Source organism: Pleurodeles waltl, chromosome 3_1 (assembly GCF_031143425.1).
Source record: "Pleurodeles waltl isolate 20211129_DDA chromosome 3_1, aPleWal1.hap1.20221129, whole genome shotgun sequence".
Classification (NCBI taxonomy): domain Eukaryota; kingdom Metazoa; phylum Chordata; class Amphibia; order Caudata; family Salamandridae; genus Pleurodeles; species Pleurodeles waltl.
In genome coordinates this window covers 557,513,093-557,540,921 of record NC_090440.1, presented here as the reverse complement: position 1 = coordinate 557,540,921, position 27,829 = coordinate 557,513,093, and the positions used below count along the sequence as shown (strand labels likewise).

The 27,829-nt window shown below is 45.4% G+C and overlaps 1 non-coding gene across 1 annotated transcript; it reads left to right on the top strand.

The window, feature by feature from the left end:
• Positions 1–4,288: 4,288 nt before the first annotated feature.
• On the top strand, positions 4,289–4,361 carry TRNAK-CUU (transfer RNA lysine (anticodon CUU)). Its single transcript has one exon. It is a non-coding gene; the product is annotated as a tRNA-Lys (tRNA).
• The last annotated feature ends 23,468 nt before the right edge of the window (positions 4,362–27,829 follow it).

Here is a 27,829-nt window from a genome sequence, read left to right as displayed (position 1 = left end):
TTAAGGCAGCTTGGCCAAGCTGCTCAGGCTGGCCAATCAGAGCACAGCAGCAAAAACAATGCAGGGCTGAAATTGGCAACTTTTTAGGTAAAGTTTAAAACTCTTTACCTGAACAAGTTATATTAAATTCAACAACTGGAAATTGTGGGATTTAATACAACAATTAGTTTGATACCAAACTCTTGGTATGCATCATTTAAGGAGACTTTAAAAATTAAAATAAAGTCTCCCCATTTTAGCCTATGAAGGCCATTTACTACAATGAGGGGAAAACAAATTTGGCTGTTTTTACCTCACCAGGGCTTATAAAACTATTTTTATAAAGTCCCTGCTTATAGTTACATGGCACCCAGCCCTGGGGGCACATAGGGCACATCTTAGGGGTGACTTATATGTAAAAATAAGGTAGTTTAAGACTTTGGAACTACTTTTAATTCCAAAGTCGAATTTGCATATAACTTTAATTTAAAAGCAGCCAGCAAGGCAGGCCTGCCTTTAAAATGACACTGGGCACTTCAGCAGTGCACCTATGGGTGCACCACCTATGCTGTGGTCCCTAAACCTACATGCCCTACCATATAATAGGGACTTATAGGTAGGTTAACTTAGCCAATTATAATTAGCCTAATTTGCATATCCATTTTACATAGAGCACAGGCCCTGGGAGTGGTTAGCAGTACCCAGGGCACCATCAGATTCAGGAAAACACCAGCAAAAAGTGGAAAATGGGGGCAAAAAGTTAGGGGGCCTCTGCAATCAGCCCTTTTTCTCACACAATAAACTGCTTGGCAAGAAAAAGACATTGAAACAACATATTTTAATCATAATGATAGAGAAAGCTAAAAATAGAGTAAACAAGTTCTTAACCTTGAGGGTAGAGAACCTTGAGGGTAGAGTTGCAAGTTGTTTATCAGTTGGATGTTCTTTCTTGAAGGAAGTGCTGGCGAGTAAGAAAGAACGAGGATGTTCCAGATTATGCTGTAAATGTAGATTGTTCTTAAGATGTTTGGTTAGTGGATGCATTTGATGCTGTAGAAAAAAGAAAATTGGCAAGTGAACTAAGTTTATTCATTTAGTAGCATTGGCAACCCAGAGTAAAACTTGGGTTTTGGTAGTCGCAGGAGTAGAGATTTAGGAGTTGGTTTGAAATAAATAGTGTTTTATATTTATGGGTGTGTTTCTTTCTTTTGCTTTTTTGTGTAAAATTAGATGATTCTAGATGAAATTATTTGGGGTACTAATGATTGTTGAAAAGAATCTTGCTATGCGGAAGGATTGATATTATAAAAATCAATGGAAGGTAGGTTTGGATACATATGGGAGGTTTTCTTGAAAGGCCAGTTTTTGAGAGATACAAAGGTTTTAAATGGAGATTATTGGAAGGGGTAGAAAATAAACTGTGGGGTGAAGTCTTATAATATATTTGAGAGCTGCAGAGCCCACACAAATGAGGATAGGGGTAGGAAGGGATGTAAAGGATAAATACATGTGTGGGAGTGTTATGATGGATTAATAAGAGAACTGTTTGAGAGATATGAAAAGTGGGAAGCGGCTTCCCCCTGAAAGTAGAAAGGGGACTTTTGGGGCTCATATAAGTGATGGTTTATACTCCTTAGACGATAGTGCTCCAGATTTGCAATAGGTACTTCTCTCCAGAGGTTTTATTGCGTATAGCTTTTATTAAACTCTAAGCACAATGGATGAAAAATTGAGAAAACTTTGTTTAAGACAACAATGTGTTTGCTGCTAATATTTGTATTTTTGTAAAATTTTGTGATAAATGTGGAGTTGAACTGAAAAAATATACACGTATATATGCTCCCTACGAACTTTGGGTTTATTTCCTATGTATCAACTGGGTATGCATTTTACAAAGACCAGATAATGGGAAATTAATGAGCTACTAAGAGGAGGTATATTCATTTTTTTTTTTAATTGGGCATTCTTTGGGAAGACCAGAAGATACAGATTTTAGAAGACCTATGTTGGTAGTTTTGGCTCCAAACTTTAACTTCAGTACTTTAAAAACCTATATTAGTCATCATTTCTAAAGGTTAAAAACACAAAACCATAAACTTTGGGTACCATTAGAATCCTAATAATAAATCAAACAACCATTCGTAAATCGAGTAGGTCTCTTGCTTTGGCTTTGTCAATATTTATTATTTTAGTGATAGTTTTTTAAAAACTTTATTATCAGGGAAGCTGCCCATGCCTTTGTCAATCAAAAGTAAAAAATCTGGCTAAAAGCAAATATTTGTAGTCTCAAAAAGCACACATTGTCATAGCAGTCAAGATTGTTTTCAAAATTATTGTATAAAGCTCTTGTCTAGCTGCTATTAGCTAGACGAATAATGTTGAAGGTGCTTTGCATGGCCCAGGAATGTAACGTTGAGGTCGGATACATTCCCAGAGTATTCAATGTTGTTGCTGATTCTCTCTCTCGACAAATTAAGATTGTCCCCAAGCAACGTCACATAGAGGCCAGAGAAATGTGCTGTAGGGTCTGTCAATTAAGTAACTGAGCTGTGTGAAGGGAAATGTATCAAGGATAGGCAGAATGAGGCACTATCTCTGAATTATATTATTCCAAAGGTTGTTGGGTATAGTTTTCAGGGCTATCCTCACAAAATAATGTTAACACACGAATTGCAGATTTATTTTTGGGAATGTTAGAGGGGTCCTGCCTGTGTATGATATGTAGTGAAAGGAAGGGTAGATAGTACCACCCCTCTGCGTTTGTGATAACATTACTTTCATTGCACTCAAAAGGCCTGCAATCAAAGGCCATTTGGGTGAAAACTTGACTAGATAAACAGGGAAAATTTCAGGTGCCATTTTATGGCCCCGCGGATTTCTAATTTGGTTAAACGCTCTCTTTGTGTCAAATCAGATAAGTCCCTAAAAATAGTTCAGACTGAAAATCAGATTCTGAATTGCCGGAGACATTGGAAAAACATAGTATTGGATTAATGTGAACCATATGAGATCCGTGTGATCTGGGCAACCAACGTATGCTATTGACGTGATAGATAATTTTTTCAAAACGGCTGAATTCAAGTGGATTTTTCAGCACACCACAGATTCTGTAACTGAATTTTTGGATTTGTTTTTTTTTTTAAATAGAAAGGAAGTGGGCAATAAAAAGAGAGTAACTGAATACCCGTGTGTAAACCGAAACCCATTGCTGATACACATACATGCCAACAGACTCGATTCAAGCGGGCGAGTCCCGATTTTTGAAGCCAAAAAATGGCTTGGCTGTTTTACCACCTTAAATTGCCTCTATTCCAATGGAAGTCAAGGGGGGGGATACATTCTTCCGATTATTTTGTTAAATCTCCCACTTACCTCTTCTAAAATGTTGGCAGTGTGAATACAACCGCCTTTACCATGCTCCCCATGCAGGCAAGCGCTCCAAAGGCCCACGTACATACGTGTTCCAAAACAAAATGTATCCACGCTGGAGAATAGATTAATCCATGCTGGAGAACAGATTAGGTGCACACTGCAGAAAGGACACAGCACTAACATGTCACTTCATTACAAAATAAGGTACCGTGAGCTTTTTAATGCGATTTAGTTGCTGATAATCCGACTGCTGAAGCCAAGTCGAACACGGTACCGTCGTGTAGCCCATCATAAACAATACTACTTTTAGCGCTTTTTGTTTCATGATCGCTCTTTAAAATGTCTATTAATAAACTTTACCAAAAATATTGGTTGCATCTAGAACAATAATCCTCCGTTCCAACTGTCACTTGTAACTCTACATCGTCTCCCTCCAGCCGAAAATCAAACCACAATAGGCAAGTTTGGTAAATATAGCTACAATACAATATTAAACATTTCTTTTGAGAAATTAAGACCCCGCCATCCTGAAACAGTGCCGACTCGCGGCAGTGGTTTAAGGTCGGTGTTGTATGTAGAAAGCTCGCAGTCTGCAACAAGTGCTGCTCTGTGTGTCTTGGACGACGGAAGTGAGTACCCGGCCAGCAAGAAGGGCGAAAACAAGTCGGGCCAGAGGTTGGCCAATGGGGGCTACTAAACCAGCCCACGTGACAGCGTTGGAGTGACGATCTCTTGCGCATGCACGACAGAGCTGGGCCCATTGTTTCCTTTGTACAGTATAGATTTAAATGGCTTTTAGAGCTGGTTAAATATATTATATTAAGACCACGCCTGATATATGTTGTGGATTGCACAAAGATATCGTTATTGAAATCTGCTGAAACCGTGCTTCCTGCACATAATGTTAATAGAGAAACTTCCAACCAGCAAACACAGCGCCCGGCTAGCTCAGTCGGTAGAGCATGAGACTCTTAATCTCAGGGTCGTGGGTTCGAGCCCCACGTTGGGCGGATATCTTTTTGAATTTGCTTATTCTTTTATATATATTGTGCTTAAGGCATAATAAGATCACAAAAACGCCGTTTTACATTATTTCTTTTTTTATACATTGTTTTTATGATGTATTAGTGAAAACTTTGCTTTCCCGAGTTATATTTCGTACATTATTTTTATGGAATGTTATCACTGAAAACGTCTACTTTGAAATTGAATCAATCGCGGTCCACTTTGCCTAGCGAAGGAAAATACCGCGATTAGGTTTCGAATGTTTAAAAAAAAAAAAAAACGAAAAGTGTAGGGCAACGAGGATGTACTGTACTGTAATCAAGTCGCACACTACGTTCAACGCTAAATCCTGGAAAATACAAACCAGGATCTCCTAAGGTTGCCTCCTACTTTAGGAAAAAATATTGGCCAGTGCCCACTTGTCCACATTTTTCAATTCCTCTGCTTTGCCCATTAGATTTATGGACCTGTATTTAAAAATTCGGATCAGGTCTGTAAACAACGGGCTAGGTAGGAACTCTGTCTCCCACAGAAGAAACCACATCCCTCAACATTTCATGAACCACGTCAGCTAAGATTACAAACCGACATAGGCAAAAGGAATGGGAGGAAGGGAAAATGCCAACATGTAAAGCAGTGGTTCTTAACCTGTGGTCCAGGGGTCGGGTCCTCAAAGCCTACTCGGGGGTTCATGACAGTTTTACAAAATTAAATAATATTTAAATTAATAAATAATATCCAATTAAATAAACAAAACATTAAAAAAATTGAAAACTTTTTCTATATTTGATTGTGAATTTAACAAAATATTTCAATATTTGAGCACTTGTTTGGTGTATGTATACTTGTTTTTACATTTTTAGGGTCGAGCCTGCGAGTGCATGCACCTCGCTTACAAGACTCTGTGGGATACAGAAAAGGGCTTGGAGCCATCCCATGGTTACTGTTTGTGTGCTGCACTGTCATTCTTTGTTCCAGCATCCCTAATTGGCTACTTCTGCCGAAATGTCACTTCCAGTGCTTACAGTGGAGCATGGACCAAGCACAGATGAATTCAGTGCCCATCTGCTGCTCCCCACATAATTGAGGTACAATTTGTTAATGAGAGATGATAGGTTTTCCATTTGTCTCTTCTGTGCTTCTCTCTCTCCTTACTATCCAGCGCACCGTCTGTCTTCTCCTTCATCCATGGGTGCCAACCCCTGTGTTATCTTCCCCCACACACCCGAGTGGTAATCTCTCATCTAAGCCCCCCTTCCTCTGTTCCTTTTTATCCCGGGAGCTTCTTCACTCCCCACCCCCTTTGTTGCTTTCTCTTCTTGTCTGCTTCTACACAGTGCCCCATGTTAGTCGTCATCCTGTACTTTTTTTTTCTTTCCATCCACAATCTGCTCCTCCTTTCCCCCACAGACACCTATTTTTTATAAATGTTATGGATTAAAAAAGCACGTTTCCACTACTACTGTTTTTTTATTTACCGTTCAGAAATATATATATATATACATATTTTTAAAGAGACTATTGCGTTATTCTGGAGGTGCGTGATTAGATAAGCACACAGCACCTGTACTTCAAATGACCACACTTCCTTGAACCACTTCTTGTGGCGTATTCATGAAATGTGGTCGTAGAGTCTTCAGACCCGTGGAGTTCACTTCTGCTTTAAACTACCATGAACTAGTTACCCCGCCCTCCTAGCTAACTGCTTTCCATTGTCTGAGGAAATTACATTCCTGTCTCGTCTCTCTGGTTACATGTTGACCCAGAACCAGTTGTGTGTTCCAGCTCTCTGGCCATCGGCCTATGGATGAGATTCCTCCCATAAACATTTGAGCTAGTCAACCTCCACATTTCATCCCCTACCCGCTGTAGGACATAAACCCACTGAGCTATCTTGGTCATTTGGAAACAAGTCCCTGACAACATGAGAACCACACCTACGTTTCTGCTGAAAATACTTTTGACTTGTAAGTTATGGAAAAAAATTACTGCAACGTGCTGAAACAATTGAATTGTCGGATTAGTTTGTTTTTGCCTCGCACACACAGAAGGCCTTGTAAGTTTAGCAGCTTAATTTTTGACCCAGTGTAGGAAGATGACTCTGTATATACTATCTCAAAGTGAGAGATGGTGTGGACAGAGTCCAAGGGTTCCCCTTAGAGGTTGATAGTGGCAATATTATATAATACTAATTCTCCATTTTGTGGTAATGTGGTCGAGCAGTAGGCTTATCAGAGGGTAGTGTTAAGCATTTGTTGTATACACACAGGCAATAAATGAGAACACACACTCAAAGACTTAACTCCAGGCCAATAGGTTTTTATATAGAAAAATATTATTTTCTTAGTTAAATATATTTTTCCTATATAAATACATTGGCCTGGAGTTAGTCATTGAGTGTGTGCCTCATTTCTTGACTGTGTGTGTACACAAGCGCTTTGCACTACCCTCTAATAAGCTAAACTGCTCGACCACACTACCACAAAAGAGAGCATTAGTATTATCTACTTTAGCCTCTGTTAAGCTAACGCAGTTTAGCGTCAAAAAGTTTTGCGCCGTCTAACGCCATTCTGAAGCGCCATGCGGGCGCCGTATTTATGGAATGGCGTTAGACGGCGCAATCAGACCGGCGCTGCCTGGTTTGCGTGGGAAGAAACCACGTAGACCAGACAGCGCCGGCGTAGGGGGAAAATGGCGCATGGGCGTCTTAAAATGGGGCAAGTCAGGTTACGTCGAAAAAATCGTCTTAACCCGACTTGCGCCATTTTTTAACGACGCCCATCCCCCATCAACATGACTCCTATCATTGGAAAGATAGGAGTCATGCCCCCTTGCCCAATGGCCATGCCCAGGGGACTTCTGTCCCCTGGGCATGGTCATTGGGCATAGTGGCATGTAGGGGGGCACAAATAAGGCCCCCCTATGCCACCAAAATAAAATATAAAAAATAAAAAATAAAACTTACCTGAACTTACCTGAATGTCCCTGGGGTGGGTCCCTCCATCCTTGGGGGTCCTCCTGGGGTGGGCAAGGGTGGCAGGGGGGGTCCCTGGGGGCATGGGAGGGCACCTGTGGGCTCATTTTGAGCCCACAGGCCCCTTAACGCCTGCCCTGAGCAGGCGTTAAAAAGTGGCGCAAATGCGCCGTTTTTAGCCACGCCAACTCCCGGGCGTCTCTTTTGCCCGGGAGTATAAATACCACGTAAAGTCCTGGGAGTCATTTTTTAGACGGGAACGCCTCCCTTGCATATCATTAACGCAAGGAAGGGGTTCACGCTAAAAAATGACGCACATTCCGGGAACTTTGGCGCTATTCGCCTCTAACGCCATAGTATAAATATGGCGTTAGTTGGCGTTAGTTTTGCGTCGAAATTGCGTCAAAAAAAACGACGCAATTTCGGCGCAAACGGAGTATAAATATGGCCCTATATCTCATTTTGATATGGTATTTACCCACCTAGCTTCCTACACAAGAATATTGATACATAATGTAGATGTCAATAAAATTCACACACCCAGCCCTAACTCGCACACCAAACCACATAATGTCACTTCACAACACAATTCCACTACACACCACACATATCCAATCCACAACACAATATTCCACATCACGTCACAAAATTAAACACCACACCACATAATTCCACTCCACTCCATTCCACTCCATGATACACAATACCACTACACATAATTACACTCCATGTCACACAATCTCACTCCACACAATTCCACTGCACTTCATGCCACATAATTTCAATACACATAACTTCCCTCTACAACACACCACGCAATTCCATGCTACACAATTTCATAACAAACAGTTCCAATCCAACCCACATAATTTCAGTCCACACCACATACAACCCCTCCACTCCATAACACGTGTTTTGCTTCACTAATGATCGAGCTGAAACACTCATGCTCTGACAAAAATCTCTGGAATGCGCTTGTTAGTCGAAAGAAGACCTTTATTATTTCACTACGCAAGGTTCCTAAAAGGAGATTAGCATGCTGAAAGCACACGTTCAAAAATGGTCATAGCAATGAAATTAAGGAATGTACAAATGATTCTCCACTGCAATATAGACAGAAAATATATGTATCTATATTATATTGCAAAACAAATAATGAATTAAAAAATATGCATCACCATGAGAAAAGGGCATCACTGTTTCGTCTTCCTCTATTCAGCATCAGATCGCCAGATCCCAGAATCAATCGAGGAGAGAGAGATCAATTTCACTCACAGGAAGGACAGCACACTTCAGCGTCCTGGATGTGCGTCGTGAGATCTGCAAGCACTCTGTCCCCGGTCCATCTGGTCTCGGCCTCTTATACTTTGAACAAACAAGAGGAAAAGTCTAGAACATCCCTCGCCCTGCAGAAGTTTATTTATTTAAAAAAATGCTGATTGCTTTAGGCCTACTTTAAAAATAACATGTCGGGACTTGGCCACAATCCCAAGGTGCCAATTCAAAACAAGTCCGTTCCCTGCCGCCTGAGTACATTCTTGTCAGCCTAAGCCCTTGGTGGGGAAAAACACAAAGAATTAAACTTTCACATTGTACAATGTAGAAAACTACTTGCAGCTTTTAACATGGCAGTGGCTCATGCTAAAATAAAGTCAATAGGCAAAATGAAGCTGGTGGTCACTAACGTGACGGTGCACTGCTAAGCTAAGTGCAACATGGAGTCAGTGGTCAAAACTCACATATCATTACAACATGCATAAAAGACATTGGCAGTGCCAATAGCTCTCGGATTGCAGCATAGGCAAGACCTATTGGCTCTGCCATTGCTTGTTTGTGTATTGTTTTCAGGTTCAAATCATTGAAATTGCTTAGGCTTAGGATCCCTGGTTTCCAATAATGACTCAGTAGAGATCCTCCGGTTAAAGGAATGCTTCAATCGGGGTTCACAATAGTCAGAAGGTTAAGAACTCCTATTGTAAAACATTGCTTGTGGCAAAGTGTTCAATGGACTGATGAAATCAACGCCAGCCTTTTGCCAAGGTCCTTAGGATAGGTTTACTTTTTTCATAGGACATGCACGATTTAAAATGTCTTGTTGGATCACTTACATATATAACACTGATTAATGTAACATCAGCATCATATAGCCACTAATATGTCATCCTATTTTTTTTGGTACTAGTCATGCCTACAGGCCCTTCAAGTACGACGCCTATAAGTTTTAGTCTCAGGAACTATGACATTCCTTTTCACAACAACATTCTCCTCAGGTGAAAGATCATCTTTTGCACCTCAAAACAACTGTACTTTTATTTAGGCCATTCTTTAACTATCAACGTCTTGAGTTTTTACATGCTGAAGGTCAACCACAATGGCCTTTAACCACTCTTTCATTGTCCCTACACACGCATCCCCTAATGTATCAGAAAACCTTTTCTACGACCACATCAGTCATCACAATCATCCAACTCACAAGTAGTATGTACAGATAATCTTTAGGAATCTTTGCCTTGACTAGAATGTACTTTATGGTATTCCTATAATTTACAAGCTAATTTGGATATCCGTGGAGATACTCTCCCTGTACCACCTTTTGCAACATGCTTACCAAAGACTTATCGTCTTTTTGGATGATAGTCTTTTTCAAAGGAAAGTCTAAAATTTGTGAACCACCCACTCTCAAACCATCAACTCTCATTCATTATTGAATACTTAACTCAACTCCTTTGAGCTTTGTTGATGCCACCCAAAATGTGTGATCTTCTTTTTCCCCATTTTTGCACAAATGGTAACTAAGCCTGTCTGGCTTGCATCAAGATCAAGTATAACAAACAACATTAAAGACTTATCAAACAATTTCAGTGATGATGCCTATTGTAATTCATTGATCAACTCTTTCATGCTGCATTTGCACAGCAAATCCCACTTAAAGTCCATGTATTTTTCACACGTTTTCTATTTTTTCAGTATAATTTTCAATAAATCTTGGATGAAACTCATACATCCCAAAGAAGAATGTTAGTCATCTTTATTATGTAGAGTTGGCAACTTTGTATAGCTGGTACTAAATATGGCTTTGAAAGTATGCATACTATAATATGGCCCATATACTCATTACTTGGTCCCATGAATCTGAACTTCTCCTTACGTACTGTTAGTGCTTTTGGATGATGGCTCTCATATAACAAAAGACTGTTGCGATCAGTGGTTTTTTGGTAAGTGTAAGTGTGTAATTTGCTACCCTCTATGCTGATCAGTAGGTCCAGGAAAGGTATCTGTGTACTAGATACAGAAGAAGTGAAGTTCAAAAAAGGATCCAAGGTATTGACCCAGGTTGTAAATTGGTCGACCTCAGCAAGGGTGCCTTGCCACACTATCAGGATTTCGTCAATATATCTACGACATAGTTTGATGCGGCCATGAAAAGGATTCAAATTCGGCAATATGAACTGTGATTCAAAGTCAAACATGTAGAGACATGCGAGACTCGGGGCAAAAGTACTACCCATCGATGTCCCGCAGATCTGGTGGAAAAGTAGGTCCTCAAATTGAAAAAAATTATCTTTCAAAGCTAGGGCAGCACAGTGCATTACGAAATGAACTGGGGTGGTAAGTGGCTGATTAACAGACAGAAGAGCAGTTTCGATTACTTGTAATGTGGCCTCTTGCGGAATGCTAGTGTACAGTGCCTCAACATCTAGGGTAATTAAAGCATGAACGTGAACCGTAGAGTTAATAGTCTCTATCAAATTGAGGACATCTTTGGTGTCTTTGAGATAAGTGGCAGATTCCTGGACAATAGGTTGAAGAAAATGGTCACAGAAAACCGACAACGGTTCAAGGACTGAGCCTATCCCAGAGACAATTGGACAACCTGGTGGAGGCAATCTGCCTTTGTGAATTTTGGGGAGGCAGTAGAAGTAGGGGGTACAAGGATTCACTGTGTCTAAAAATTCTGCTTCTCTGTGCGAGATCCATGAATTACTTAGGGCCTCCTCTATCATCCCACGTATTTCAGCTTGTAATCTCTCAGTAGGGTTAATATTGATCTGGGTTTAGTAGGTGGAATCTCCAAGTAGACAAAGACACTCCTGTCTGTAGTCAGTCAAGTTCATTACGACTATGGCCCCACCTTTATCTGCTGGTTTGATAACAATATTAGCGTCAGATGCCAAAGTCTTAAGGGCACTTTTTTCAACATTGGAAGTATTGAGAAAGCACTGTTTAGGTTGTAAAGAAGTGATGTCACTTAGTACTGCTTTTTCGAATGCCAATACTTCCCACGGCATAGATAAGGCTGGGGGCATAAATTTAGACGGTCTCTTGAGACCTGAGTCTGGAGGCCGTTCCATATTAGGTCTATCGTTGAAGAAAAATCATAATCTGATTTTTCTGAAGAACTGAGACAATTCACAATGGAGACGAAAGGAATCTTCTTTAGGTGTGGGTACAAAGCCCACCCTTTGTTCAAGACCTGGGTATCGGCTGAGGAGAGCGGTCTAGATGAAAGATTTAACACCAGGTCCAATTTGGTGGGTTCTTGCCTTGGCTGCGAGTCACCATTTGAGGTTCGTCCTGGGCCCAGTGTACCCTCCTGCCTCTTCCTCTCCTTCTGCCTCTTCCTCTGCCCCATCCGCGGCCTAAAAAAGGTAAGTACGGTAACATGGGGTGTGGTTGGTAAAACGGGAAGGGCTGTTGCCATGTAAGGGGTTGCCCAGGAGGATATTGGGGATAGTGATGGAAAGGATGTGCTCCATCATCATCTGTACTCCACCCTTCGGATGAAGAACTATTTCTATATTTCCGAGGTTTCCTAATAGAGGAGGAGGATTCATCTGAGGACAATGATTGTGTCTCAGCAGTGAAGTCATCTGTAATATAAGGATAGACTTTTTCTCTACTGAACCTCGTGATATCCTTTTGTAATTTGGTAATCTTATGTTGGGTTAAGAATTCCTTTGTCTCATTGAGTTTGGAGTTGATTTCAGTTAGCCGACTCTTGAAAGCGGCAAGTGAGACTGTAGCTTTAAGTGTACCCTCCATGAGATTAATCTGTACCATGATAGATTCTGCTATTTGTTTGGATGTATTTATAATAAGTACCAACCAATCCCTGGTGCATTTCCAGGCGATCTGGGCACAGTCTTTCCTAAAGGCTAAATCCTGAAGGAAGATCCTAGGAATGTTAGATACAAGGAGACCATTTGGAGCTATGTTTGCTCTTAGATATTCAGTCATAATGGTCCCATGTAGGGCAGTTTTTATAAGATCACGCTTGAGTGCAGATAATTTGTCCCACTCTTCTTGAGACGGACCCGAGGGTCCATGTAAGGAAATGCCTCCTTGGCATGGTTACCCCCTGACTTTTTGCCTTTGCTGATGCTATGTTTTGAATTGAAAGTGTGCTGAGGCCTGCTAACCAGGCCCCAGCACCAGTGTTCTTTCCCTAACCTGTACTTTTGTATCCACAATTGGCACACCCTGGCATCCAGATAAGTCCCTTGTAAGTGGTACCCCTGGTACCAAGGGCCCTGATGCCAAGGAAGGTCTCTAAGGGCTGCAGCATGTCTTATGCCACCCTGGAGACCCCTCACTCAGCACAGACACACTGCTTGCCAGCATGTGTGTGCTGGTGAGAACAAAACGAGTAAGTCGACATGGCACTCCCCTCAGGGTGCCATGCCAGCCTCTCACTGCCTATGCAGGTATAGATAAGTCACCCCTCTAGTAGGCCTTACAGCCCCAAGGCAGGGTGCACTATACCATAGGTGAGGGCACCAGTGCATGAGCACTGTGCCCCTACAGTGTCTAAGCAATACCTTAGACATTGTAAGTGCAGGGTAGCCATAAGATTATATGGTCTGGGAGTCTGTTTTACACGAACTCCACAGCACCATAATGGCTACACTGAAAACTGGGAAGTTTGGTATCAAACTTCTCAGCACAATAAATGCACACTGATGCCAGTGTACATTTTATTGTAAACTACACCCCAGAGGGCACCTTAGAGGTGCCCCCTGAAACCTTAACCGACTATCTGTGTAGGCTGACTGGTTCCAGCAGCCTGCCACAACCGAGACATGTTGCTGGCCCCATGGGGAGAGTGCCTTTGTCACTCTGAGGCCAGTAACAAAGCCTGCACTGGGTGGAGATGCTAACACCTCCCCCAGGCAGGAGCTGTCACACCTGGCGGTGAGCCTCAAAGGCTCACCCCTTTGTGCCAGCCCCGCAGGACACTCCAGCTAGTGGAGTTGCCCGCCCCCTCCGGCCACGGCCCCCACTTTTGGCGGCAAGGCCGGAGAAAATAATAAGAATAACAAGGAGGAGTCACTGGCCAGTCAGGACAGCCCCAAATGTGTCCTGAGCTGAAGTGACTCTAACTTTTAGAAATCCTCCATCTTGCAGATGGAGGATTCCCCAATAGGATTAGGGATGTGACCCCCTCCCCTTGGGAGGAGGCACAAAGAGGGTGTACCCACCCTCAGGGCTAGTAGCCATTGGCTACTAACCCCCCAGACCTAAACACGCCCTTAAATTTAGTATTTAAGGGCTTCCCTGAACCTAAAACTTTAGATTCCTGAAACTACAAGAAGAACAGGACTGCTGAGCTGAAAAACCCCTGCAGAGGAAGAACAGAAGACACCAACTGCTTTGGCCCCAGGCTTACCGGCCTGTCTCCTGCCTTCCAAAGAAACCTGCTCCAGCGACGCTTTCCAAGGGACCAGCGACCTCTGAATCCTCTGAGGACTGCCCTGCTTCAAGAAAGACAAGAAACTCCGGAGGACAGCGGCACTGCTCCAAAAGAACTGCAACTTTGTTTCAAGGAGCAGATTTAAAGACCCCTGCAACTCCCCGCAAGAAGCGTGAGACTTGCAACACTGCACCCGGCGACCCCGACTCGACTGGTGGAGAACCAACACCTCAGGGAGGACCCTCCGGCAACTCCGAGACCGTGAGTAACCAAAGTTGTCCCCCCTGAGCCCCCACAGCGACGCCTGCAGAGGGAATCCCGAGGCTCCCCCTGACCGCGACTGCCTGAACTCTATTTCCCGACGGCTGGAAAAGACCCTGCACCCGCAGCCCCCAGCACCTGAAGGAACGGAACTCCTGTGCAGGAGTGACCCCCAGGAGGCCCTCTCCCTAGCCCAGGTGGTGGCTACCCCGAGGAGCCCCCCCCTTGCCTGCCTGCAACGCTGAAGAGATCCCTTGGTCTCTCATTGAAAACCATTGGAAACCCGACGCGTGTTTGCACACTGCACCCGGCCGCCCCCGCGCTGCTGAGGGTGTACTTTTTGTGCTGACTTGTGTCCCCCCCGGTGCCCTACAAAACCCCCCTGGTCTGCCCTCCGAAGACGCGGGTACTTACCTGCTGGCAGACTGGAACCGGGGCACCCCCTTCTCTCCATTGAAGCCTATGTGTTTTGGGCACCTCTTTGACCTCTGCACCTGACCGGCCCTGAGCTGCTGGTGTGGTGACTTTGGGGTTGCTCTGAACCCCCAACGGTGGGCTACCTTGGACCAAGAACTGAAACCTGTAAGTGACATACTTACCTGTGAAACCTAACAATACCTTACCTCCCCCAGGAACTGTGAAAATTGCACTGTGTCCACTTTTAAAACAGCTTATTGTGTTTTATGTAAAAAGTATACATGCTAATGTAATGATTCAAAGTTCCTAAAGTACTTACCTGCAATACCTTTCAAATGAGATATTACATGTATAATTTGAACCTGTGGTTCTTAAAATAAACTAAGAAAATATATTTTTCTATAACAAAACCTATTGGCTGGATTTGTCTCTGAGTGTGTGTTCCTCATTTATTGCCTGTGTGTATGTACAACAAATGCTTAACACTACTCCTTTGATAAGCCTACTGCTCGACCACACTACCACAAAATAGAGCATTAGTATTATCTCTTTTTGCCACTATCTTACCTCTAAGGGGAACCCTTGGACTCTGTGCATGCTATTCCTTACTTTGAAATAGCACATACAGAGCCAACTTCCTACATTGGTGGATCAGCGGTGGGGTACAAGACTTTGCATTTGCTGGACTACTCAGCCAATACCTGATCACACGACAAATTCCAAAAATTGTCATTAGAAATTGATTTTTGCAATTTGAAATTTTTCTAAATTCTTTAAAGTCCTGCTAGGGCCTTGTGTTAGTCCCTGTTAGCATTTATTTTAGAGTTTAAAAGTTTGGTAAAAGTTTGAATTAGATTCTAGGACTAGTTTTTAGATTCTTAAAAAGTATTCCAACTTTTAGAAGCAAAATGTCTAATACAGATGTGAATGTGGTGGAACTCGACACCACAGCTTACCTCCATCTACAGATGAGAGAGCTAAGGTCACTCTGTAAACTAAAGAAAATAGCAATGGGCTCCAGACCTTCCAAACTACAGCTCCAGGAGCTGTTGGCAGAGTTTGAAAGAGCCAACCCCTCTGAGGATGGCAACACAGAGGATGAGTATAGTGACTTGAAGGGTGATTCCCCCCCACCAGTCCTATCTAGGGAGAACAGGGCCTCTCAAGCCCTGACTCCACAAATCATAGTCAGAGATGCTGGTTCCCTCACAGGAGGGACCAACCTCTCTGAAATCACTGAGGATAACTCCAGTGAAGAGAACATCCAGTTAGCCAGGATGGCCAAAAGATTGGCTTTGGAAAGACAGATCCTAGCCATAGAAAGGGAAAGACAAGAGATGGGCCTAGGACCCATCAATGGTGGCAGCAATATAAATAGGGTCAGAGATTCTCCTGATATGTTGAAAATCCCTAAAGGGATTGTAACTAAATATGAAGATGGTGATGACATCACCAAATGGTTCACAGCTTTTGAGAGGGCTTGTGTAACCAGAAAAGTGAACAAATCTCACTGGGGTGCTCTCCTTTGGGAAATGTTCACAGGAAAGTGTAGGGATAGACTCCTCACACTCTCTGGAAAAGATGCAGAATCTTATGACCTCATGAAGGGTACCCTGATTGAGGGCTTTGGATTCTCCACTGAGGAGTATAGGATTAGATTCAGGGGGGCTCAAAAATCCTCGAGCCAGACCTGGGTTGACTTTGTAGACTACTCAGTAAAAACACTAGATGGTTGGATTCAAGGCAGTGGTGTAAGTAATTATAATGGGCTGTACAATTTATTTGTGAAAGAACACCTATTAAGTAATTGTTTCAATGATAAACTGCATCAGCATCTGGTAGACCTAGGACCAATTTCTCCCCAAGAATTGGGAAAGAAGGCGGATCATTGGGTCAAGACTAGGGTGTCCAAAACTTCCACAGGGGGTGACCAAAAGAAAGGGGTCACAAAACCTCCCCAGGGGAAGGTTGGTGAGACAGCCAAAAACAAAAATAGTAAAGAGTCTTATACAGGCCCCCAAAAACCTGCACAGGAGGGTGGGCCCAGAGCCTCTTCACAAAACAATCCTGGGTACAAGGGTAAAAACTTTGATCCCAAAAAGGCCTGGTGTCGTAGCTGTAGTCAGTCTGGACACCAAACTGGAGACAAGGCCTGTCCCAAGAAAAATACCACTTCAAACTCCACTCCAGGTAACACTGGAATGGCTAGTCTCCAAGTGGGATCAACAGTGTGCCCAGAGCAAATAAGGTGTCACACTGAAGCTACATTAGTCTCTGAGGGTGGGGTGGATTTAGCCACACTGGCTGCCTGGCCCCCTAACATGCAAAAATACAGGCAGCAGCTCTTAATCAATGGGACAAGTGTAGAGGGCCTGAGGGATACAGGTGCCAGTGTCACTATGGTGACAGAGAAACTGGTTTCCCCAGGCCAATACCTGGCTGGACAAACTTATCCAGTCACCAACGCTGACAATCAGACTAAAGTACATCCCATGGCTATGGTAACTTTAGAGTGGGGAGGGGTCAATGGCCTGAAACAGGTGGTGGTCTCCTCAAATATCCCAGTAGACTGTTTGCTTGGAAATGACCTGGAGTCCTCAGCATGGGCTGAGGTAGAACTGAAAACCCATGCAGCCATGCTGGGTATCCCTGAACTGGTGTGTGTCAAGACAAGGGCACAGTGCAAGGCACAGGGTGAAAAAGTAGAGCTGGAGTCTGGAAGAAAGGCCCAGCCTACCAAGAGAAAAGGAAAGTCAGCTGGGAAACCAGCTGCAACACAACAAGAAAAAGAGAACCTCTCTTCTCAGGAAGAAGTTCTGCCCTCTGAGGGAACTGAGCCTATGGAGCTGGAACCTTATCAGGTTGAGCTCTTAGGCCCAGGGGGACCCTCAAGGGAAGAGTTGTGTAAGGGACAAGAAACCTGTCCCTCTCTTGAAGGCCTTAGGCAGCAAGCTGCTGAAGAGTCCAAAGGCAAGAAAAATGGAACACATAGGGTAAATTGGGAAGGTGGACTCCTGTACACTGAGGCAAGAGATCCCAAACCTGGTGCCACTAGGAGAGTGGTAGTGCCTCAGGGTTTCAGAGAGTTTATTCTGACCTTAGCCCATGATATTCCCCTTGCTGGGCATTTGGGACAAACCAAGACGTGGGAGAGGTTAGTCAACCACTTCTACTGGCCCAATATGTCCCAGAAGGTTAAGGAGTTTTGCCTCTCCTGTCCCACCTGTCAAGCCAGTGGTAAGACAGGTGGACATCCAAAGGCCCCCCTCATTCCACTTCCAGTGGTGGGGGTCCCCTTTGAAAGAGTGGGTGTGGACATAGTTGGTCCACTGGAACCTCCCACAGCCTCAGGAAATATGTACATCCTAGTAGTAGTGGATCATGCTACTAGGTATCCTGAAGCTATTCCCCTTAGGTCGACTACTGCCCCTGCAGTAGCCAAGGCCCTCATTGGTATCTTTACCAGAGTGGGCTTCCCTAAGGAGGTGGTGTCTGACAGAGGTACCAACTTCATGTCAGCATACCTAAAACACATGTGGAATGAGTGTGGAGTGACTTATAAGTTCACTACACCATATCATCCACAAACTAATGGCCTTGTTGAGAGATTCAACAAGACATTAAAGGGCATGATCATGGGGCTCCCAGAAAAACTCAAAAGGAGATGGGATGTCCTCCTGCCATGTCTGCTTTTCGCTTACAGGGAGGTACCTCAGAAGGGAGTAGGATTCTCGCCCTTTGAACTTCTGTTTGGCCACCCTGTAAGGGGACCACTTGCTCTTGTTAAAGAAGGCTGGGAGAGACCTCTTCATGAGCCTAAACAAGACATAGTGGACTATGTACTTGGCCTTCGCTCAAGGATGGCAGAGTACATGGAAAAGGCAAGTAAAAACCTTGAGGCCAGCCAACAACTCCAGAAGTTTTGGTATGACCAAAAGGCTGCACTGGTTGAATTTCAACCAGGGCAGAAAGTCTGGGTTCTGGAGCCTGTGGCTCCCAGGGCACTTCAGGACAAATGGAGTGGCCCTTACCCAGTGCTAGAGAGGAAGAGTCAGGTCACCTACCTGGTGGACCTGGGCACAAGCAGGAGCCCCAAGTGGGTGATCCATGTGAACCGCCTGAAGCTCTTCCATGACAGGGCTGATGTAAATCTGTTGATGGTAACAGATGAGGACCAGGAAGCTGAGAGTGAGCCTCTCCCTGATCTCCTCTCATCAGACCCAAAAGATGGCTCAGTGGATGGAGTGATCTACTCAGACACCCTCTCTGGCCAACAGCAATCTGATTTCAGGAAGGCCCTGCAACAGTTTGCTGAGCTCTGTTCCCTAACCCCTGGTCAGACACACCTATGTACCCATGATGTGGACACAGGAGACAGCATGCCTGTCAAAAACAAAATCTTCAGACAGTCTGATCAAGTTAAGGAAAGCATCAAGGTGGAAGTCCACAAGATGCTGGAATTGGGAGTAATTGAGCACTCTGACAGCCCCTGGGCTAGCCCAGTGGTCTTAGTCCCCAAACCTCACACCAAAGAAGGAAAGAGAGAGATGAGGTTTTGTGTGGACTACAGAGGTCTTAATTCTGTCACCAAGAAAGATGCCCATCCCATTCCTAGAGCTGACGAGCTGATTGACAAATTAGGTGCTGCCAAATTCTTAAGTACCTTTGACTTAACAGCAGGGTACTGGCAAATCAAAATGGCACCTGGAACAAAAGAGAAAACAGCATTCTCCACACCTGATGGGCATTATCAGTTTACTGTTATGCCCTTTGGTTTAAAGAATGCCCCTGCCACCTTCCAAAGGTTGGTGAATCAAGTCCTTGCTGGCTTGGAATCCTTTAGTGCAGCTTATCTTGATGATATTGCTGTCTTTAGCTCCAACTGGCAGGATCACCTGGTCCACCTGAAGAAGGTTTTGAAGGCTCTGCAATCAGCAGGCCTCTCTTTCAAGGCATCCAAATGCCAGATAGGGCAGGGAACTGTGGTTTACTTGGGACACCTTGTAGGTGGAGGCCAAGTTCAGCCACTCCAGCCTAAGATCCAGACTATTCTGGACTGGGTAGCTCCAAAAACCCAGACTCAAATCAGGGCATTCCTTGGCTTGACTGGGTACTATAGGAGGTTTGTGAAGGGATATGGATCCATTGTGACGGCCCTCACAGAACTCACCTCCAAGAAAATGCCCAAGAAAGTAAACTGGACTGTAGAATGCCAACAGGCCTTTGACACCCTGAAACAAGCTATGTGCACAGCACCAGTTCTAAAAGCTCCAGATTACTCCAAGCAATTCATTGTGCAAACAGATGCCTCTGAACATGGGATAGGGGCAGTTTTGTCCCAAACAAATGATGATGGCCTTGACCAGCCTGTTGCTTTCATTAGCAGGAGGTTACTCCCCAGGGAGCAGCGTTGGAGTGCCATTGAGAGGGAGGCCTTTGCTGTGGTTTGGTCCCTGAAGAAGTTGAGACCATACCTCTTTGGTACTCACTTCCTAGTTCAAACTGACCACAGACCTCTCAGATGGCTGATGCAAATGAAAGGTGAAAATCCAAAACTGTTGAGGTGGTCCATCTCCCTACAGGGAATGGACTTTATAGTGGAACACAGACCTGGGACTGCCCATGCCAATGCAGATGGCCTTTCCAGGTTCTTCCACTTAGAAAATGAAGACTCTCTTGGGAAAGGTTAGTCTCATCCTCTTTCGTTTGGGGGGGGGTTGTGTAAGGAAATGCCTCCTTGGCATGGTTACCCCCTGACTTTTTGCCTTTGCTGATGCTATGTTTTGAATTGAAAGTGTGCTGAGGCCTGCTAACCAGGCCCCAGCACCAGTGTTCTTTCCCTAACCTGTACTTTTGTATCCACAATTGGCACACCCTGGCATCCAGATAAGTCCCTTGTAAGTGGTACCCCTGGTACCAAGGGCCCTGATGCCAAGGAAGGTCTATAGAGGGCTGCAGCATGTCTTATGCCACCCTGGAGACCCCTCACTCAGCACAGACACACTGCTTGCCAGCTTGTGTGTGCTGGTGAGAACAAAACGAGTAAGTCGACATGGCACTCCCCTCAGGGTGCCATGCCAGCCTCTCACTGCCTATGCAGGTATAGATAAGTCACCCCTCTAGTAGGCCTTACAGCCCTAAGGCAGGGTGCACTATACCATAGGTGAGGGCACCAGTGCATGAGCACTGTGCCCCTACAGTGTCTAAGCAATACCTTAGACATTGTAAGTGCAGGGTAGCCATAAGAGTATCTGGTCTGGGAGTCTGTTTTACACAAACTCCACAGCACCATAATGGCTACACTGAAAACTGGGAAGTTTGGTATCAAACTTCTCAGCACAATAAATGCACACTGCTGCCAGTGTACATTTTATTGTAAACTACACCCCAGAGGGCACCTTAGAGGTGCCCCCTGAAACCTTAACCGACTATCTGTGTAGGCTGACTGGTTCCAGCAGCCTGCCACAACCGAGACATGTTGCTGGCCCCATGGGGAGAGTGCCTTTGTCACTCTGAGGCCAGTAACAAAGCCTGCACTGGGTGGAGATGCTAACACCTCCCCCAGGCAGGAGCTGTCACACCTGGCGGTGAGCCTCAAAGGCTCACCCCTTTGTGCCAGCACCGCAGGACACTCCAGCTAGTGGAGTTGCCTGCCCCCTCCGGCCACGGCCCCCACTTTTGGCGGCAAGGCCGGAGAATATAATGAGAATAACAAGGAGGAGTCACTGGCCAGTCAGGACAGCCCCTAAGGTGTCCTGAGCTGAAGTGACTCTAACTTTTAGAAATCCTCCATCTTGCAGATGGAGGATTCCCCAATAGGATTAGGGATGTGACCCCCTCCCCTTGGGAGGAGGCACAAAGAGGGTGTACCCACCCTCAGGGCTAGTAGCCATTGGCTACTAACCCCCCAGACCTAAACACGCCCTTAAATTTAGTATTTAAGGGCTTCCCTGAACCTAAAACTTTAGATTCCTGAAACTACAAGAAGAACAGGACTGCTGAGCTGAAAAACCCCTGCAGAGGAAGAACAGAAGACACCAACTGCTTTGGCCCCAGACTTACCAGCCTGTCTCCTGCCTTCCAAAGAAACCTGCTCCAGCGACGCTTTCCAAGGGACCAGCGACCTCTGAATCCTCTGAGGACTGCCCTGCTTCAAGAAAGACAAGAAACTCCTGAGGACAGCGGCACTGCTCCAAAAGAACTGCAACTTTGTTTCAAGGAGCAGATTTAAAGACCCCTGCAACTCCCCGCAAGAAGCGTGAGACTTGCAACACTGCACCCGGTGACCCCGACTCGACTGGTGGAGAACCAACACCTCAGGGAGGACCCTCCGGCGACTCCGAGACCGTGAGTAACCAAAGTTGTCCCCCCTGAGCCCCCACAGCGACGCCTGCAGAGGAAATCCCGAGGCTCCCCCTGACCGCGACTGCCTGAACTCTATTTCCCGACGGCTGGAAAAGACCCTGCACCCGCAGCCCCCAACACCTGAAGAAACGGAACTCCTGTGCAGGAGTGACCCCCAGGAGGCCCTCTCCCTAGCCCAGGTGGTGGCTACCCCGAGGAGCCCCCCCTTGCCTGCCTGCAACGCTGAAGAGATCCCTTGGTCTCTCATTGAAAACCATTGTAAACCCAACGCGTGTTTGCACACTGCACCCGGCCGCCCCCGCGCTGCTGAGGGTGTACTTTTTGTGCTGACTTGTGTCCCCCCCGGTGCCCTACAAAACCCCCCTGGTCTGCCCTCCGAAGACGCGGGTACTTACCTGCTGGCAGACTGGAACCGGGGCACCCCCTTCTCTCCATTGAAGCCTATGTGTTTTGGGCACCTCTTTGACCTCTGCACCTGACCGGCCCTGAGATGCTGGTGTGGTGACTTTGGGGTTGCTCTGAACCCCCAACGGTGGGCTACCTTGGACCAAGAACTGAAACCTGTAAGTGACTTACTTACCTGTGAAACCTAACAATACCTTACCTCCCCCAGGAACTGTGAAAATTGCACTGTGTCCACTTTTAAAACAGCTTATTGTGTTTTATGTAAAAAGTATACATGCTAATGTAATGATTCAAAGTTCCTAAAGTACTTACCTGCAATACCTTTCAAATGAGATATTACATGTAGAATTTGAACCTGTGGTTCTTAAAATAAACTAAGAAAATATATTTTTCTATAACAAAACCTATTGCCTGGATTTGTCTCTGAGTGTGTGTTCCTCATTTATTGCCTGTGTGTATGTACAACAAATGCTTAACACTACTCCTTTGATAAGCCTACTGCTCGACCACACTACCACAAAATAGAGCATTAGTATTATCTCTTTTTGCCACTATCTTACCTCTAAGGGGAACCCTTGGACTCTGTGCATGCTATTCCTTACTTTGAAATAGCACATACAGAGCCAACTTCCTACAGTCCAGCCCCGTTGTTTCCCAAGATTGATGGAGTCTGTAGAATTGCAGACACGATGTCGTCATCAAAACTAAGACCCTGGAAACTATCCATCATTGGGAGTATAAGGAAAAAAGAATCCCACAGCTAAGCTGCTGTACTGAAGGAAATAATAACCAGAGGGATAGGGAGGAATTATGGTCCAGTGTATGCATTCCCAAGTAATAAGTCAATATATATAATACACTGTTCCAGCTAACCAAGAGAAGAAGGATACACGGGGGTCCTAAATTTTAGGAGCAAGAAACCTCACACACCCATATGGGTGTCATGCTTCATCATCGGAGTTGCTCCTCATCAGACCGGCACTGCAATGTCTGACGGGCACCGCCCCATATGGGGGGGCTCTTTGCCGGAGATCTTTATAGTGATGATGCCACGACCCCAAGTGTAGGTATGAAAAATAGAAAATAGGAGATGAAAGTTGAGGATTAATATTGTCTCTCAAAACCTAAATAGCAGGTAAATAATTTATTAGTCCAAATAAAGGATAGAGGCCAAGATTAAAAGATAGTCGCAAGAGTGAAACAGAGGTAATGGTCAATCACTCTATAACACAAGGAAAACAGGATTGGAGAAATTTACAAACCATCCCTCTCAGAGGTCGACATGTTTCACGTCTCTATGGTCCATACGGATCCAGCGACGCTTCTTCAGGACCTAATGACTGTGTAATCTCCTAAATGTGAAATGTGTGGATCACTACAGTCTGAAATTATCAGTAAGACGTATCCAGTCACTTATACTAGTTCATGAAAGAAGGATGTATTATTCCTAACAGTCACCCTGTAATTAAATAAACACAGGTCAAACAAGGGCAATGCATATTTACATAGTGAAGACGTCATCAATATCAATTAAGGAAGCAACGGTGTCAAAACAATGGTGCGGCACAGTGAGAATGTCAACACGTGATACAAGCAGCATGCACATGGAAGTAAGCCAGCTTACCGTCCCCATTAGGGAGCGTGCTTCATGGGACCACACAGACCAGTGCTCAGGCGCAAAACTACTCTAAAGGTGGGGTACAAAAAGAAGAGAGGTAGTACAATTATTAAATAGTAAAGTGTCTAGGTCAAATGTATGGGAAAAACCTAGAGAAGTAATAATTGATAATTTCAGACAGTAATATTCCACACATTTCATAGTCATTAGGTCCTGAAGAAGCGTCGCTTGATCCGTATGGACCATAGAGACGCGAAACATGTCGACCTCTGAGAGGGATGGTTTGTAAATTTCTCCATCCCTGTTTTCCTTGTTTTATAGAGTGATTGACCGTTACCTCTGTTTCACTCTTGCGACTATCTTTTAATCTTGGCCTCTATCCTTTATTTGGACTAATAAATTATTTACCCGCTATTTAGGTTTTGAGAGCCAATTTTAATCCTCAACTTTCATCTCCTATTTTGTATTTTTCATACCTACACTTGGGGTTGTGGCACCATCACTTTAAAGATCTCCGGCAAAGAGCCCCCCCATATGGGGCGGTGCCCGTCAGACATTGCAGTGCCGGTCTGACGAGGAGCAACTCCGATGATGAAGCATGACACCCATATGGGTGTGTGAGGTTTCTTGCTCCTAAAATGTAGGACCCCCGTGTATCCTTCTTCTCTTGCTTAGCTGGAACAGTGTATTATATATATTGACATTGTAACACAAAGCCTGAGCCTTTGAGGCTCACCGCTAGGTGTTACAGTTCCCGCAGGAAGGAGGTGTGAAGCACCTCCACCCAGTGCAGGCTTTGTTTCTGACCCCAGGGGTTCAGAAACTCGTCTCTCAGTGGGAGGCTGCCACAGACCAGTCAGTCCTGCACTGAAGGATTGGGTAAAATACAGGGAGCATCTCGAAGATGCCCTCTGTGTGCATTTTGTTTTTAATAAATCCAGCACTGGCATCAGTGTGGGTTTATTATTCTGAGAAGTATGATACCAAACTTTCCAGTATTCATTGTAGCCATTATGGAGTTGTGGAGTTCGTTTTGACAAACTCCCAGACCATATACTTAATATGGCCACACTGTACTTACAATGTCTAAGGATAGACTTAGACAGTGTAGGGGCATGTTGCTCGTGCTGCTATGCCTTCACCTGTGGTATAGTGCATCCTGCCTTAGGGCTTTGAGGTCTGCTAGAGAGGTGACTTACCTATGTCATAGGCAGTGTTTTGTGTGCATGGCACTCTGAGTGGGATGCCATGTTGACTTTGCCTTTTTCTCCCCATCAACACACACAATCTGCAAGGACAGTGTGCAAGTGTTAGGTGAGGCGTCCCTTAGGGTGGCACAACACATGCTGCAGCCCTTAGGAATCTTCCCTGGTCAGAGGGCCCTTGGTACCACTGGTACCTTTTACAAGGGAATTATCTGTGTGCCAATTGTGGAAACAATGGTACATTTTTAGTGAAAGAACACTGGTGCTGAGGCGTTGTTAGCAGTGACCCAGCACACTGTCAAGTCAGCATCAGTATCTGGCAAAAAAGTGTGGGGGGGGGGGCTAACTGCAACAAGGGCCATTTTCCTACAAAGAGTGCCTGCAAAAGAAGGTGGCAGTCCAGTCCATGATGGAGTGTCCAATGAGGGCAGGAGCTACTACCCACCTTTCTGTGGATGGAGATCCAGGTCGATGGGGGAAGAAGACCAGATGGGGAGCCCAGGAGCTGCAGAGAAGTGGTTGGAGTGGTGCGGATAGTGTCCCGAATCGGTCATTGGGTCTGAGACGGTCAGTGTTGTAGGAGAACTACCAACAAACCTTGCAAATGTAAGAGGAGCAAAAGAAGAGTTGCAAGGTTAAAGAGGACCAGCAAGGTCCAGGGGGAGTCCAGGCTGACCCTCAGCAGTAGGGAGAGCCAACAGAAGCACTCGCAGCCCCCACAGGCAGCCCACTGGCAGCAGGCACAGTAAATCTCAGTGAGGCCCATTCAGCACGCCTGCAGAGGAGTCGTGCATTGCTGGAGTAGCAAAGAGGAGACTGTGCGTGACAGGAAGAAGTGCTGGGGGTCGGGGCTACTAGGAGCCTGAAAATCTCTTTGAGAAGGGGACAACAAGCCTGGGTAGCTGCAAGAGTAGTGGTGCACAGAGATATTGTCCTGCAAGGAGAGGCAAGGGCTTAGTCTCCCAAGTTGGGCAGCTGGCAGAGAGGACCAAAGGGTACACTCCAGACCACCACCTGTGGTGCAGGATCCACGCGGTTCCAGAGAAGAACAGATTCATGCAGCCAGAAGTCATTGCTGTAGGTGCCTGCAAATGCAGGTAAGTGACTCCTTCACTCCAAGGGAGATTCCTTCTTGTTTATTGGTGCAGCTGAAGTCTAACCATCCCCAGAGGCTGCACAGCTGGGAAAATGTTGCAGTTGCTGGATGGAGCCGGAGCAACAATGTTGCAAAGCTAAGTTTTTGCCGGAATTGCAGTCTTATCGGTTCCTGAAGAGTGTAGTATTGGTTCCAGTGGCCAGAAGTAGACGTGATCGATGCAGAGGAGTCCTGGTGGAATCTTGCACATCGACTCTGGGGACCCACCCTCAAGGGAGTCCTTTAATAGCTCTAAAAGGGGGTTTGGTCAACTTGCAAGGTGACCACCTATCGGGAGGGGTCTCTGACGTCACCTGCCTGACCTGGCCACTCCCCGAGGGGCCTCTGCACATCTTGGTTTCAAGATGGCAGAATTGAGTGGCCACCTACAGGAGTTCTGGGCACCACCCCTGGGGTTGTGATAGACAGAGGAGTAGTCACTCCCCTTTCCTTTGTTCAGTTTCAACCTAGAGCAGGGAACGAGGGAGTCCCTGAGCTGGTGGAAACTGGTTTATGGAAGTAGGACACCAAATGTGCCTTTCAAAGCAAACCACTGGCTTGGGAGGCTACCCATCCCAAACCTTGTAACACCTATTTCCAAGGGAGCGGGTGTTGCCTCACACTCCCACAGGAAATCCTTTGTTCTGCCTTCCCCCTGCCTGAGCTACTCAAGCAGCAGGAGGGCAGAAACCTGTTTGAGGGGTGGCAACAGCGCGGGCTGTCTAGAATACCCAAGACGACTTGGTAGGCGCAATGCTGGGGGTCAGGGGGTCCTTTAACCTTTGAGGAGCCCCCAGAGTGCATGGAATCATTCAACCAATACTGACAACGGTATTGGGGTATGATTCCGACATGTTTGATACCAAATATGCCCAGGTTCGGAGTTACCATTATGCAGCTGGACACAGGACCAGGACACAGGGAAAATGACTTCCCCGCACTTGACGTCCAGTGTAATGGAGCTGGAGTTTGTAGGGGCACCTCTGCTGCTCATGCAGGGGGTGCCCTCACACACAAGGACCTGCACCCTATCCACTGGGCTAGCAGGGCCCACCATACGGGTGACTTACAATGACCTGTGGTGAAACGGTGCATGCACCTTTTCACACAGGCTGCAATGGCAGGCCTTTAGACCCATTTTGCATGGGCTCCCATAAGTGGCACAATATGTGCTGCAGCTCACCGGGAACCCCTGGTGCCTCAATGCCCTGGGTAGCTAAGTACCACAGACTAGAGACTTATAAGGGGGCACCAGTATGCCAATTGTTGAGAGTACAAAAGTCCTAGGCAACCACATTTGGAGGGAGAGAGCACAAATAGCAGAATCGCAGGGACTGACTGATAGCAGGCAGAAAGTGGGGGTAATCATGCCAAAAAGAGGGTACTTTCCTACAGCCATTAA